The sequence below is a fragment of the Lathamus discolor genome, chromosome 2 (genome assembly GCF_037157495.1).
Source record: "Lathamus discolor isolate bLatDis1 chromosome 2, bLatDis1.hap1, whole genome shotgun sequence".
NCBI lineage: Eukaryota > Metazoa > Chordata > Aves > Psittaciformes > Psittacidae > Lathamus > Lathamus discolor.
Genome location: NC_088885.1, coordinates 53,997,171 through 54,012,896, shown reverse-complemented (window position 1 = coordinate 54,012,896; position 15,726 = coordinate 53,997,171).

Here is a 15,726-nt window from a genome sequence, read left to right as displayed (position 1 = left end):
ATGAGAGAAAATTTACTCCCCTTTGAAAGTGAAATGGCCCACCTTGTACTTACTGAGCCAGGAGAGTTAATGCACCCTTTGCCTCACTGTGCAACAGCTTCCCCTGGTAGCCTTTAATCTGCAAGATGAAAGAGCCTTCTAACAGCATATCAGGAAATTTACCTGAACAGTGTGATTAAGTCTCACTTAAATTTCTGTTCGTTAAGTTAAACAGAATAAACATTTCTTCCCTTCCGTTTTTACGGCTGGTGCAAAAGCTACAGGATGTTCCAAATCCCAGAAAACCCTGATCACCTTCTGTCCAAAAGGCATCTCGTTCTTTCTTCCTTAGTTCAGAAATTGCTGAAAAGATGCACATTTTAAGATATGCTACAGACACGGATTATTATTTTTTTCTACACTATATAAAATAAGGAGACGTGAACAGAATGTCTATTAGGAACCCACCTAATATGGAAACACAAAAAACTTCCTGTTAAAGACTGTATAAGATGCTGTAGGGTCGCAGGTTATTTACTCTGACATCACTGTAAAAGCTGTTGAAGCCGCTAACATTAAAAACAAAACCAAAAATGAAACCAAAACCTACCAAAAACAGTGTCTTTAGGGACTTCTCCAATGATAGTTCTTTATTTATGACTCCATTTAAAAAATTTAACTCAGCACATTTATTTACTTGTGATGGACTGGCTTTTCCTCATCCCTCATGCCTTTGTGGAGGGACAAAGGAGTGCCAAAGAGTGAGCCCTATAGCAAGTGGCCCTGTAGGATGCTTTAGTGCTCTCTCTCCATCATTTTTACCATTACGACCAGGGTAGGGAGAGAGGCACAGCTTGGCATGTAGGAAGCTGAGAGAAAATGAATCCCCCAGGCTGATCTAGGGGGTTCATATCCAGCGCATGTGACAAGCGAGACAGCATTGAGTAGTCTTGTATGGGTAAGATCAACTTCTAGCATTGAAGGGGCTCCAGAGAAAACCTCTACAAGGGAAAGAACTACAGTCACAGCCTGAATCCCCAACAGGGAACAAACCCAGACCCTACCAGCACGTGCAGCACCACAGAATTAACACCCCTTCTTCAATCTCACCCCACCATGGATGCAGATCATTACCACAGCTACAAAGAAAGGGCTGCCTCTTCTTGCCCCCCGGTAAGGTCATTTGGGGGAATAAGAGCTAAAGTTCAAGCAGGAAGCCAAAAGTGATCCAGTATGGGACAGGGAATGGCAGAGATGTGCTCAGTCAGCAGACAGCGGATCGCTGAAACCTGCACCCACTCAGATTTCCACATCAAATAATCTGCACAGAAAGGACTGACCACCATCATCATTCACTGCTTGAAACATCCAGAGGGGCTCAAGCAGAGAAACCCCAAAGCCTGTTAGATCTTCTGATACCTTAACACCCTTGCAGTTAGTGGTAGTGAACGAGTGCACATTTTTTAAATTAAAGATGGAATGAAAAGGTTTCGAATGTGCTGGATTTCTGCCTGGCTGCAGGACTGGATTGTGTTAGAGAAACTTCACAGAGCTTTAAAAGGGATTGTGTAAGGGCAGCCATGCCCCTCTGAAAAATAAATGTCTCTCCGGCCTGAGTTTTGTTTCCCCATTGTCTCCCTCCAGCAGCCCAGTAATCCCACTGCTTCACTGTTTTGCTTTGTCCTATTCAGAAGGAAACCCCTTATACAATGAGAACCCTTTGGCACAAGCAAAACATCAGGGATGTTGAGCTGTGAAGAGCTGTGTCAGTTGTAAGCCTGGTCAGAAGCAGTGAGGGGGATTTTTTTGTCCCCAAAATTGGTTAGAAACAGGGACAAAGAAGAAGTAAAAAGGGAAAAAAAGGAAGGCAGGGGCTGGAGGAGTATGTGCAGACCTTTTGAAGTTTTGTTAAAATTAGGAATGTCCCATTTCCAAGTGCCACTTGTGAGTGCAGCCATGCGTATGAGCAAGGGGAGCTAGAAATCCCACTGCTCGCCTCCATGGGTAGGGTATGGCCAGGCAGATACCTACCAGGCTCACAAAGCCCCAGGCCCCTGGGACCAGAGGATGATGAGCCCTGCTGCAGCCTTCCACAGACCCGGACATGCTGTCACCACGGAAAGCATCAGCATACGATGCCCTTTTTCCATCCATCCTTGCTGTCAGTTGTCTTCAAGGATGAGTTTTTGCCACACATGGTCTGAATGTGAAGCTTGAATGTATTTCAGAGCAACAAGGATTTAACATGTTGGAATAAGTCTGTAAAGGGGCTTTTACAGAGCAGCAGGCCTCCAGCCAAGGGGGCATTTTTTTGTACATATTTGTGAATGGCAGAAATTGGCATTCATCTCTCCAGGCAGGTTTCTGAAATGTATACTGTCCTTTAAATGATTCCTTAATATTTAATATCATGGTAGGATGAAGTCTGATTTTATGGTTAAAAATGTCAATTTTCACAGCTGATTGAACTTGTTTAAATGGCAAGCAGTTTACTTGTATTGAAAACCATATAAACAAATCAACTTATTTACTGACATTAAAAGAAGAGAGTACTTTATACTCCAAAGCCTTTCAGTTTTTGAAACTGAAAAAGAGCTCAGATGACTAAGTTCATTTGCAGTTTTCCCCCCAATGGCAGATTGATTGTAGTTCATAAAACAAGCCCATGTATCTGGCAGCAAAAGGAATTGCTTAAGAAGCTAAGCCACCCTTTCAAAGGTTCTCCATAATTAATTATCAGCTGCTTGCAAGTCCATTCTGTTTTTCCTTTTGTTTGCATTATTTTAATGGTGACTATAATGTACGTATAATGAGAAAAGCAGCATCTTATAAACATACAAATAAATCTTAAGACTTTAAGCAGGATTAGGCAGGTAAAAAAAAAAACAAAAACCAAAGCCCACTCTGAAATCCAGATGTGTGGAATCACAGAAATCAGCTTTGTTAATGCTTTCCTAACCCTGAAGCCAATTAAAGCATGCATGGGCATGAAGGAAACAGGGTTCGTACTGGCACAGATTGCCTCTTCTTAAAAGTAGCTGCAACATTCAGTCCTATGTCTGTGCTATTAAAAATAAAATGTTTAATTTTGATTCAATGGAAGCAGGGGATAGAAAGTGGCCTGGATGTGGATAACAAGTCTCCTGCCTCATTAGTTGGTCAAAGGATCCTGCCAACAGTTCTGGTCGTTGAAGGAGCTCAATTTGAAATCTATCCATTAGAGGGCAATGCACTATCCATAGTGATGTCCTGGAGACAGAGAGCAGCAGCAGGATTTTCAGGAAGGGGATAAAAAGAAGGGTAGAAGTGATAACCAAAGAACAAATGCAGGAGTTAGGTCTGTGGTTTGGGTGGTGGCTGGAAGATGTGCTGGATAACACAAGGCAAAAGCGAACACAGACAAATGGATGGTGACATGAAACACCAGACCCCTGAGAACATGTGGCTGATGGGATCTATGGGTTTTTCCTCCAAGGAGTGTAGGCCAAGAGGGTATGTCTTTATAGACTGGTTGTCATCACCAGATTGGTTACCCTACACTCAATGTCCTTAGGCAACGACCAGTGGGAACTGGGGGTTCAACTGATAACTGAGATGAGTCTTAAATATCAGAAATGCCTTAAAAATTTGAGCTTGCTAGGGGAACCACCATCTGCCTAGGAAAGCTTCAAACACGGTGAGAAAAAGTTCATCTCTACCACAGTGCGCTCAGGGACATGATGCATGATGTTTTGAAGGAGCATATTTGCCTTCCAGTTTTTGCCCCCAAGGCAACTACTGAATTTGTTGTCTGAGGCAACCCCTAAGGCTTCCCTTGAGGACACCAATTCCCCACCTCTTTCCCACAGTGCTGATGGATCTGCTTCTTTGGAGACTTTCCTGGGAGCAGCCCTGAGGTCAGGGAATCAATTCACCTTGCTACACCTGAAGATCCCTCTGCCACACATCCCAGGATAGACATGGGTCCACAGCCTGGCCCAAAGCCCAGCCTGGAGATGCTGGCACTGTCACCAAGTGCGTCTTCCCCAGCGGGTATTTGGCTGGAGCCTGCAGGGCTGCTCTCAGCAGGCAGCTGGGATATGGCCACCCTGCTTTTTCAGAAGAGAGTTTGTCCATGTGGGTGCCAGCATGGCTGTGCCAGTTGGCAGGAAGATCAGAGGATGGATGCAGCCTGCTGTGGTTGCTGGTACAGCCATAGCCTTGGGAAGTGCTGGCAGGGAGCTAAGGAGCTGCACTGTAATACTTGCTTACCGACCACCTTTTTATTGCAAAGAGCTTTGAATGATGGTGCAGAAATTGTTCAGTGGAGAGAGAGTAAAGAAGGCACTTGGATATCAAAGTGACTGCTGCTTTTGAGAGAAGAGTAATTTGTCTAATATACAATCTGTCACCCTCCATTCGTGCTGAAAGAGTGAGGAGCTGCTGGAAACTAACCACACATATGGTGACATGGCTCCATCATTAGCTTGGGTAGGAGACAAATCTCCCTGCATCGCTTTGGCATGCTGTATTGGAAACACTTATTTCTTGGGCTCATGTTAAAGACTGGCCAAGATGGACCTTTCTTTCCACCTGCTTTGCCTCACAGGCTGTGTTGTCACCACACCGCCTGCATCAGTAAATAAATCTTTCTCATAATTCAGGGCAACTTATCCATGGAAAAGTTAACCGGTTACACTGCAGGCCTCTATGCCATATATTTGATGAAGAAAAGCCCTACATGATGTACATATAAACCAACCATTTCAGCTCCCAGTGTACCAGTGTAACTCCTCCCTGCATCAAATACTCCTCTGGAAGTGGCATCTTCTGCAATATTTTGGAGTGTGCAGAACTTGCCTTCTGTGTGGGTATGGATACTTCCTCTCGTTCCTCCTTCACTGCAGTGTTTTTCTAATAGCTGTCTCCAAATGGAGCTCTTCCATCTTACTCGGATTTCCTCAGGCTGCATTTTGCAGGACCAAGGAGGGCCAGAACTATTTATTACACTAATAATAATAATTAAATAGCCACTAATTAAATTACCATGTCTAATAATGACAATAACTGCCTGCAATTTGTTCTTTCAGGACTCTCCCTACAGCAACAGAAATTTTATGGTGACTCTTCCAAAGGTGCCTAAGGAGTCCTGCATAAATATTCATAGGAAGAAGGGTCTGGATCTTCATGATTGCCTTGAAATGCTTGGCCCCACTGAACAGAGGCTCACATGTACCAGTTCTGAGGTGGTGTAACTTTAACAACAGCAGAATTATTTCAGATTTACCCCACTGCAGCTGGGAGCAGAGTCAGGCTCTGATCATTTAGCAAAGCCTATAAAATAGCGACACATGCACCTCACTTACAGCCTTGGCACCTTCATGTCAATATTTATTTCCAGCCCTTCTCACTTTCCGCTGGCATTCAGATGTACGGCCAGCCTCTGTTAAATATTTTATTTGTATTACACGTAGCTGAAACAAGTTTATGTTAGGTGAGAAATGGTGGTATATTTGAACACACATGGTCTACAAGGGCCTTCTGTGCACCACAGTGGGCACTGGCTTGGCTCCCCACTGCCAGCTGCAATCCAAGCTGAGGATGCAACCTAGGTGTGTGCAAACGCACTTGCGTGGTGATCCAATCACATTCATCTGCCAAAGTCAGCAACAAAACTTTAAAAGGATTGGGGGATGCAGATCTGCAGTGAGAAACCCCCCAGAAGATGATGTTTGAGGAGGGCTAGTTCACTGCTCTCTCCTACAGCCACCAGGTTTTTGCTTCTGAAGTGGACCATAGAGAGGTGTGAGAGCACAGGACCACTTTGGAAGAGAAATGATTTTTAGGACTAAATAGATGATGGTTTTTGGAATAAAGGAACAGGCATAATGTAGTAAAATAGCATTGCATTTCCATGTCCCCAGTCTTCCCCCAGCCTTTCTTTATTCCCAGTGCCCAGAACAACAGACTGCTTTGCTGGCTGCCTATGGAAACCAGGTCTCAGGTCATTATCCTGTTGCACAAGCATGCTGCAAGGTCCATGGAGCTGACTCAGCTGCCTAAATCATGGATGAATTTTTATTCCAGTGATGCCAAGATAGGTTTCTCTTTATGCTAATCCCTTGTGCTTCAGAGTGTCACAGTGCCCAGGAAGCACAAAATCATGCTTTATGAGTGTGACCTGTCTGCAGTTTCAGAATCACTTCCCTCCCAATCTTACCTGCCACAGTCAGCTAGAGATCATAAATACACCCCTAATGCCACAATTAGCATACGCTTTTGAAAGAAAATTGTGCTTGTAGCAGAAGTCCCCAAGAGCCAATATCAACAGAGAGACATTACAGAGCAGAAAGTGAAGATCAGGGCTGAGCTTTCAAGTCTGTGTCTGTGCTCCCTCACTAGGCAGTGGTCTCTGCAGAGATTATTTGTCTTTTTATCAGGAACAGGCAATGCAAAAAGACTGCACATGCTAACTGCTTTGACTTACAGTTAGACCATCTTTTTGGTGGGGCAGCAACCAGTGCCAGACTTTAATTCCCTGCTTCACTAATCTGGCTAAATAATTAAAATAAACCAAAACCAACCACCCTAACATTTAGCTTCATTTTTGTTCTTGCTCTTTTCCATCAGTTTTCTAAGCTGCTCCTGGCAAAGGGGACCAACTCTCTTGCCAGCTCTGACGAGACAGATTGACAGGGTTCCTGCACAAAGCAAGAAGGACAGATGAAGGAGACTGTTTAGAAAGCAAAGGTAACGAACAAGGCCTGCTCCTCTGATTTGCGTGCTTGTCTTATCAAAGCGGAGCCACGTCTTGCAGAGACCTGCATGCTTCTTTCCTAGAAGAGTTAAGCTCCTGCTTACGGGTTTGCAGCAGGGGTATGGTACACTGCAAACCCTCCTGAGCAGGCTTGGAGTAGTACAGGTTTGTCTAATGCCTGCTGTAACAAGCCTTTGATCTTACTGAGACTTCTAATGGGATCCAATTGCAACCATAATCATAAATAAGTGAAAAATATAAAATAGGTAACAAAAGCTGCATAAATGTGTTGCCTCTTGAAGATTTCAAATTCCTCCCTTGCTCAGCGTGGTTCACTGAAATAAATGGAAACAGCAGACCTGCTGAGGAGGAATACTGACATTTTGTGGCACCTGATTTGTGATGCAATAGGAATTCTGGGGGGCAGTGGGGACAAATTTTCACTTTATATTCTGCTGAAATGAGACAAAGATTACAGTTAGGAGTCAAGTACTATCAAATTATTTATTGAATTCTGTTGGGGTAGAGAGGGTATTTGCTTTTTTTTTCCAGAAAAAAATATTGATTTTAAGGATGGGTTTGATATCAATTAAGCTCAACATGAGAGACAGGCAGTCACTTTGTATAGGGAATTTAATTAAAAGCTCTCTACTTAGTCAGAAGAGTCTTGTAAGGATAAAATTGTTTTCCCCCTTTGGGTCAATTTTCTGTTATGTTTGTATAATGCAATTAAAGAAGGACCCATGCCAAGCAGTACTCCTGTCTGGTATAAAGCTGTCCATACATAATGACTGGCTCTTTGGACTTCCAATAGATTAACAAGTGTTAGCTGCATTTGAATTTAGTTGTTTTTTGGTTCATTGCTACAAGAGCACATCCTTACAGATGCCTATCTCTTACAAGGCTCTCCAAGGGCCGGTTAGGCACAAGTGAAGACATGAAAAGAAGGGTGATATTCCACAAATCTCTTTCCTTCTAAAAATTAGCGGTAACAACCAATGTGACCTGAAGCAGTTGAAGTTCACAGGTAGTTACTAATGAGAACTCTGTGTTCTAGTTTGTAACCAAGATTAGTCGTTAATACAAGAGCACATAAACTAGCAGCTTTTTGGGGTAAAGCTCTGAGGGACACAAATTTAATGTCTATGTGTTTTCCTGGAGCTGAATCACTAGCACTGGGTAGATGAAAATCTTGCACAGAACTGTATTTCGGCCTGAGACTCCTCATCCCTTCAGTGGGCTTTGGAGCATCAGTTGTCTGGTTTTTCCTGAAAAAGAGCTTGGGAAGGATCACAGTAACTGGTTGGCAAGAGGCTGAAGATGGGCTAAACCAGAGCTGGCCTCAGAGGATCCTGAGGTCTGCAAGTGCTGCAGATATGTGACTTCTCCTCAGCCTCCTCTTGTTTGCCTGGATACAAACAAATGGATTGTTCCTTTCACTTACTTATATACACGGGAGTTTGGTGCTGTGGACATGATTCTGAATAAAGTTTTGGATACAACTAGTTCGCTTTTGGTACGTGATACTCTGTTCTCAAAAAATATGTCCAGCTCAGCTATTTTAACTCCTAATTAGGGATGCAACAACTGACATTTAAGCCTGACCAGGTGGGAGAGGATCAGTAGGGTCTCTGAAGCTCTTCTGATTTTCTGGGAAAGTCATGGTCCACTCCCTTTTGTTTGTCATAGGATATACTGCAACTCCAGGCTATTTCTGTTATACACATAGGGCAGGATATCCAGAAAAACTCAGCCCTGCTCTGCATCTGCTCCAAATCTGCTCCCATTGAAGCTAGCGATAGACCCTTCATCCGAACAGAGTCAGAACAACATTGCAGAATATCTGAGAATCCCTGCCATAGCTTCAGAGGAAAAGTGCAAAGCCAAACATGCACAAGAAAGAAGCCAAAAGAAGTTGGCATTGTGGAGGATGATTCCTGCCTTATATATTGCAGTGATGGGTACTAGGGAAAACAAATACATAAGACAGATATGTAAACAGCTAAGAGAATTAGAGAGACAGATACACGTATACACAGCGCTGATGCCAAACCTGCAGAAGTCAATGAAAAGCCGAAGATGGATGTACCAGATGAATCCAAAACAGGTTTAGGTAATGCAGGGGACAAGAGAAAAGACCCTACTCAGTCTTTGGTATTTGGGTAGCTGCTTAAGCAGACTACTGAGCCGCTCAGAACAATGCATGAATACCTCTTTTATGTGCTCGTGCTCCTGCCGTAGCAAGTGCAATACTCAGGCGTCCTTCTAGTAAGGCAGAAAGCCCACACAAGGCTCCTGCATCACTTAAACCCTCCCCATGTGGTGTGCAGCATCCTCTGCAGATCCTCCTTGCTGGAGAGGGTTTCACTCAGATGGAGTTTATTATGCATGATAAAGCTGGCATATATTTGCTCTGATGTAATTATTGTTTTACAGCAAGAGGCTGCAAATCACTCAGAAGTGCTCAGGCCTGGCTTCTCGATGGTGCCTGAGATTTCAGGGGCAGATAGGTAACTAAATACCTTGGGGGTTGTTCATATCTCTTGTCTTCCCCGCCTTCTCTGTCAGGGATTTTCAGCCTGTGCTATACCAACCCCATTCCCCCGCTGTTAGAGCAGCAACAAGTTTCAGGACCCTTTGCACCCATCAAAGAACGTATGGAGGCTGTGACCCCACATGAGGCCCCATGTTCCAAGTGATTTCTCACTTGAATGCCATATGGATATGCCAGCACATACAGTCTTTTTCTTTTTTTTTCTCCAATTTCCATCTGCTAAGAGGGAGCTAGAGTGTAGGGCTTTGCAAGCAGTAGATGAAAATGTTAAAAGCCTGGAAAAAACCCCAATGTTTTTCAGGGGACAAAAAATAATGTTGTTTATTGGATCTGATTTTTATGCTGTACACAAAGAAAATGGCTTTCTTTCTCTCCTTGTACCCTGTTCTGCAAACCCTTCAGTCTAGCAGAAGCAGCTGCCTCAGAGGCACTCCCAGGTACACGCAATTCCTTTGATTTTAGTGGGGCCCATCCAAACTTGGCCTGTTTGAGGGCTAAAATGTGACTTCACTGGTTTCCACTGATTTCCATCTGACTGAAAAGAGGCCTGTTGTCCTGGTTACCCAAAATAAAACAAACATCTTAATTATTAATATTTTGGGTCCCACAATCATTATTTACGCTCAGTTATTTCTCAAAAAAACCCCAAAACAAAACAAAAAACACCCCCCCCCCCAAAAAAAAAAATAAAGTGGACAGCCTGGCATTACAGACTTACGCTTTCCCATCATAATATGGATCTTACAGCAAGCTTAAGCCATGGTTTGATGACACACCACTTCTGGCTTTGGGGTCAAAGTGCTGGATCTAAAAGACCACATGTCATACAGCATTGATCTGGTAGGGGCTTCCTACCTGTTCAGAACTATGCACAGATTCACCCCAAATCAGGAGCTGTTCTGCCAGATCAAGTGTTTAGTTTTCCCACAACTAGGAGCATAATTTTTATCCTGTCCTATTCCTGCTGGTTCTTCGATGTGCAGCTGTGTTGCTGCCCAAACTCAGGTCTGTAAAGGTGGCTGATCAGGCATTGCACAGACCTGACACCGTGATCATGGTAGCGTGGTTTTAAATGTGTGGCAGCAGAATGCCCCTTCACAAGATGCACTTTCAGTATGTTTAGTTTCAGATATTTTGTAAAAGGAGAGGTGTGGGAGCAGAGGTAGCACCCAAAGGCATTTGCAACCATGTGCACTTAACTGGCCTTAGAGATGAAGGAAAGATGAGCAGATTTCTAATGACAGGCAATATGCTGAGTGAAAAAGCGTGAGATGATCCACTGCGACCCAGACTGCACTGAAGAGTAAAGGTGCCTATTTACTTACGGGAAAGAACAGACTCATTTACCTAATCATCATATGCAGTCAAGACAGCAAGAAAAAGGTTGCACAAGACATAACAGAACAACGCAGAAGCCCTCCCTTGTGTAATAAAGTTCAGCAACATAAACGGGGCTTTGTGTACAGGCCTTCAGCACATTTTAGCTGTGTCCTTCAATCAGAGAGCTAGCTAAAAGAGAAGACTTCTCACTACCAGTAACCTTGGGAGCTAGGAATTCCCCATGATGATTATCGAACATCATGGGTTAGTACTAGCTGGCATATTATCTGATGTAGGAAGCAGCACTCATCAGCCCCTTTCTACTAGGATGTGCCCTACCCCTCCTATTGCCACTGTGCTAACTCCTCATGGCTGAGGTCAGCTTTAGCCTAGCTGCATTGAAATGCTCCCTTACACACATGGTTCTAATCCCATTTATGGAACAGCCCATCCTTTTCGCTAGCTGCTCCATAAGTGTAACTCTGCACAACTCACCCTATTAGCATGAGACCTCCCACACAAAGGGATGGAGCTACTGACACGCAGGTGCCCATGGTGCCCACGTCTGCATTCATTTCACCCAGTACTCAGACCCTTTCTGATCCCTGAGCCTGAAGCAGCATTAAGAGTTACTCTCCTTATGATAACTGAGAAGCCACCACTGGAAAAGTAAGGCTCATAATGCCGTTTTAAAAGGCACGTTTCTACCAGGCTCACAGTCTAGCCTGTATGCTGTGTCCCCAGTTTCTACTATCCAGTAAGAAATCTTGCAGAGACAGGGATGGTCCCTGTGTCTTCAAATAGTTCAGCTCCTGCTGGCAGCAGTACTGCCTCCAGCATCCAGCAGAGCATCCCTCCTGAGCCCTGTACCCACCACCCATGGAGGGCTCAGCCCGCTAGCTCTGCTGCTGTCCCACTCTGGGTCATACCAGCCCTTCACCCACCATGAAGCACTGTGCTCATCATATGGCTACCCAATTTTTTTGTCCTCTGAGCCTGCAAGGGCACATGCTGGGTGCAGCAGGGCCCTCCTCAGGCCCTGTCCAAGCCCACGCAAGTCAGTGGGAGTTCTCCCATTAAATTAGGTCCCCAAGGCATATGCCTCAATAGCCAATAACCTCACAAATTAATTACTTTCCTGTGCTGGTTTCACAAGGCCTAGCTAGTAGAGTTATTTCAAAAGACACTGCTACAGGCATGATCTTAACATTTAATTACATAACATTTTAATAAGTGCTTAAGAGCATTTGAATATGTCTCCCACCCTTTCTGATTCTGCCAGGTTTATTTCTCTTAAAAATAATTTTTGAGCAAACAGTGCAAACGAGGCTGTAGCTGGTTCCAACTACTAAAGATCTCCTTGAATTTCCCCAATGAGTGCAGCATCCCTGCATCAGCAGATCGTTCATTTTGGGAAGAAACTGGGACAGAGAGAGTGGGGTTGAAGAAAAGGCAGAGAGAAACAAAAGAAGAGGCTTATGTTTCAAAGATCACTACAGGCCAAATATTCTGAGGCACTACAGCTTTTACAGAGAAATCCTTAACAGTATAAAAATGGAAACACTTCAAAGATAAAATAAATAATTTAATAATAGTCTGCTTCTCCAAAGGGTTTTGAACAAGTTTTAGATTTGCCAGTGAATGTTTCCCTTAGGCAGTAGGCCAGTGGAAAAAAAAAAGGCACAGTGTGCCTCTTCTTTCGTAAGATGTACTTTGTGTTATTTTATTTCTTGATAAGATTCAGAAACAATTCCTTCCCCTCCCACCCTCCCTCTGAAAAAAAGTGAGTTTTTTTTAAGAAAAGCCAAAGGTGGTGCAGATGCAAATGATCTCTTATGTACGACACACACCAAATAGTTTAAATAGATCCAACACCATCCAGATTGCATCTTTTCCTTTCTGGTTGCTTCACTTACTATCACATGCTGAGAAGCACCTCAAATACTGCAGTGAGGTATGTTTAAAGGGAAGCCTTTTGAAGGCCCCAGTTGCCTTCTGTGTAAGAAAGACTCTACACAATTTGTAAGAAAGACTCTACAGTATTTATAGGATTATAAGGAAAATGCACAAGACTAAACTGTGGCATTAGTGATTGTAACATTCTTAATAGGTCAAAGAGGCTGCTATTCTAGTAAAAAAAAGCATTTATTTGGCTTTATCACATGGACACTAAGAAAGACTGAGCTGCATTAGTATTTTCTTCAGATTGGCCTCAATATGCTATCTGGTTTCATCTCAGTTTCTACACCATTTCTTCTAATTATTGACAAGGAAGAAAAATGGGAGGTTGCCTTGTTATTTGTTGCTGGATGTTGTGCTGGTTTTTACGTCTCTTTGCTGATAAGTCTTGCCTTTGGAAACCCCAGGACCCTGGAGCAAGGAGACTTGCCCTTGGTACAGTTGGACCAGGTTAGGGAACATTTATAAAAGCTGAATGTCCATGGTACCTCATGGGATGTACCTATGAGTGCTGAAGGACCCGGCCTCTCAATTCTTTTTGAAAGGTCATGGCAACTGGGAATGCTTCCTGGGAACTGGAAGAAAGCAAATGACAGTATGGTCTTCAAGAAGGGCAAGAAGGAGGATCTGGGGAACAGCAGGCCAGTCAACCTTGGTTTGATCCTTGGGATGATGATGGAGCAAATCCCCCTGGAAACCTTTTTGAAACACATGAAGGTTAAGAAGGTGATTGGGAGTAGTCAGGATGGAATTCTGAGGGAGAAATCATGCATGCCCAACCTGATAGCTTTTTAAAATGAGGTGACAGGTTTGGTTATGAAGGGAGAGCAGTGGATGTTTATTTTAGCAAGTCTTATGACAGTGTCTCTCATAACATCCTCATTGACAAAGTGATGAAGAACAGGCTGGGTAAATGGACAGTGAAGTGGACTTAAAACTGACTGAGCTGTTGAACTCAAGGGGTGAGTAGCAGCACAAAAGGAAGCTGGAGGACAGTCTTTGGAGTTATACACCAGGGGTCAATACTGGAGCATATACTCTTCAACATCCACATTAATTGCCTAGACAGGGTGACACTCTCAACAAGTTTGCAGATGATGGAAAACTGGGAGGAGTAGCTGAGAAATGTGTGGCTATTTAGAGCCACGTCAACAGGCTGAAGAAGGAACCCAACAGGAATGTCATGAAGTTCAACAGGGCGAAATGCCAGCTCCTGCACCTCAGGAGGGAAAAGTCCATGCACCAGTACATACTGGGGTCAACTGTTTGGAAAATAACTCTACAGAAAAGGCCCAGGTGTCTAAGTCTTACATAAGCCAGCAACGTGCCATTACAACAAAGAAAGCCAACAGTCTCCTGAGCTGCATTAGAAGGAGAATCACCAGAGCATCAAGAGAGCTGATCCCCCGCCTCTGCTTAGCACCACTGAGTGGTGGGTCCACTTCTGAGCTCCCCATTACAAGAAGGACATGGACATACTGGAGTGAGTCCACTGAAGGGCAATGAAGATGATTAAGGGGCTGGAGCACATGATATAAGAGGAGAGGCTGCAAGAGGTGGGGCTGTTCAGCCTGGAGAAGACAAGGCTTAGAGGGATCTTATGAATGTGCATAAATACCTAACGGGCAGTGTAAAGATGGAGCTAGATTCCTCTCAGTGCTATCCAGTGACAGGACAAAAAGCAGAGGGCATAAATTGACATACAGAAAATTACATTTAAATTAAATAAAATAAATTTATAGTGAGGTCAAAGACTTAAACAGGTTGCTCAGGGAGTGTGTGGCATCTCCTTTGGGGGTGTTAAAAACACAGCTAGAATAGGCTCTCTGCAACTTGCTCTTGTTGCTCCTGCTGTGAGCAGGTGGTTGGACAAGATGGTCTCCAGAAGCCTCAGTACTAGAAGGGAGTACAATGTCTTCATCCATTGAGAGCACAGCTCCACCACACTGAATGCAGGGAGCTCTCTCACTGGAAGTCGACCAGCTGCTTTTGTGGTTTTGGGTGTTACAGGCTGTGGTATAGACTCCAGAGAAGATGACAGTAAAACCAGTCTTCTCCAATGATTTCACCACCTCTTTGTTTTATTCTGTGGTTTTCCCATGTTATCCAAGCACAGATGCTTGTGACTGCCTTTTGTGCTCCATTGACCTCTCTGTGCTAACCTCCTCCCACCCAGCATCTTTCCTTTACCAAGATGTGCTTGGAGACACCCATGAAATAAAAATCAGAAGCCAAATTACAGTATATCCAAATTCAATGGATAGAACCATGCTTTGGCCAAAGAAGCAAGAGTGAGAACAGCTCGGAGGAAGAAAAGTGATGAATGGTGAATAGCAGGTAAGACATCTTCATTTCACTGTAATGATTCCTTAAGTTTTCATGGACTGAAGCAATATATTCAGCATTATACACATTGCCTTTGAGCAAGACTTTTGCAGATGGGATGCTGATAACCACTCATGGGGTCTGCCTTGTTTCTCAGGGATGCTAACATAGTACAGGAGGACCTTCCTGCAGACAGCCAGTCCCACAGCACTGGAGCTGTCAGAGCAGGAGACACGCAGGCTACAGCAATGGCAGCTTTGGGAAGGAAGAGGTTATATTACAGCAAAAAGAAAGGAGAAGGCTGGGCTGAGAAATTTGGGTAACTGCTTGACCCTTTTGAACCAGTACAAATCAAGGATTATTTTGTTGCCATCTGGTGAGTTATGTGGCTGTAAAACTGGTACAAGTGGAGAAACAGGCTCTACATCTTGCTGACGCTGTGTCAGTAAAAAGCATTTTGAGTTATTTCGTCTGTGTCAGACTGATATTTACCACCATAACTGCTTCCTTTGACTTTTTTTTTTTTTTTATTTCTAGTTCACTTTAAGCTGTTCTATACAGACACACAATATTACCTTTAATGTGCGAGATCATCCTCCGGTCAACACATCTTTCACCGAGGAGATGATATGAGATACAGCTGAAAAGGGGGATTTTCACTTCTCTCTTTCCTGTCTCTTCCTACCAAGCATGGGATGTGCATGGAGATAACATACTGGGCCCAATCCTTAACTCTGTTGCAGCTCTGGTATTGATCTGGATTTACACGGATGTAGCAGAAGAGAACTGAGCTTGCCGTCCTTCTTTTTTTCATGCACACACGTCACAATTCAGGATTTTGTTCTGAATTCAA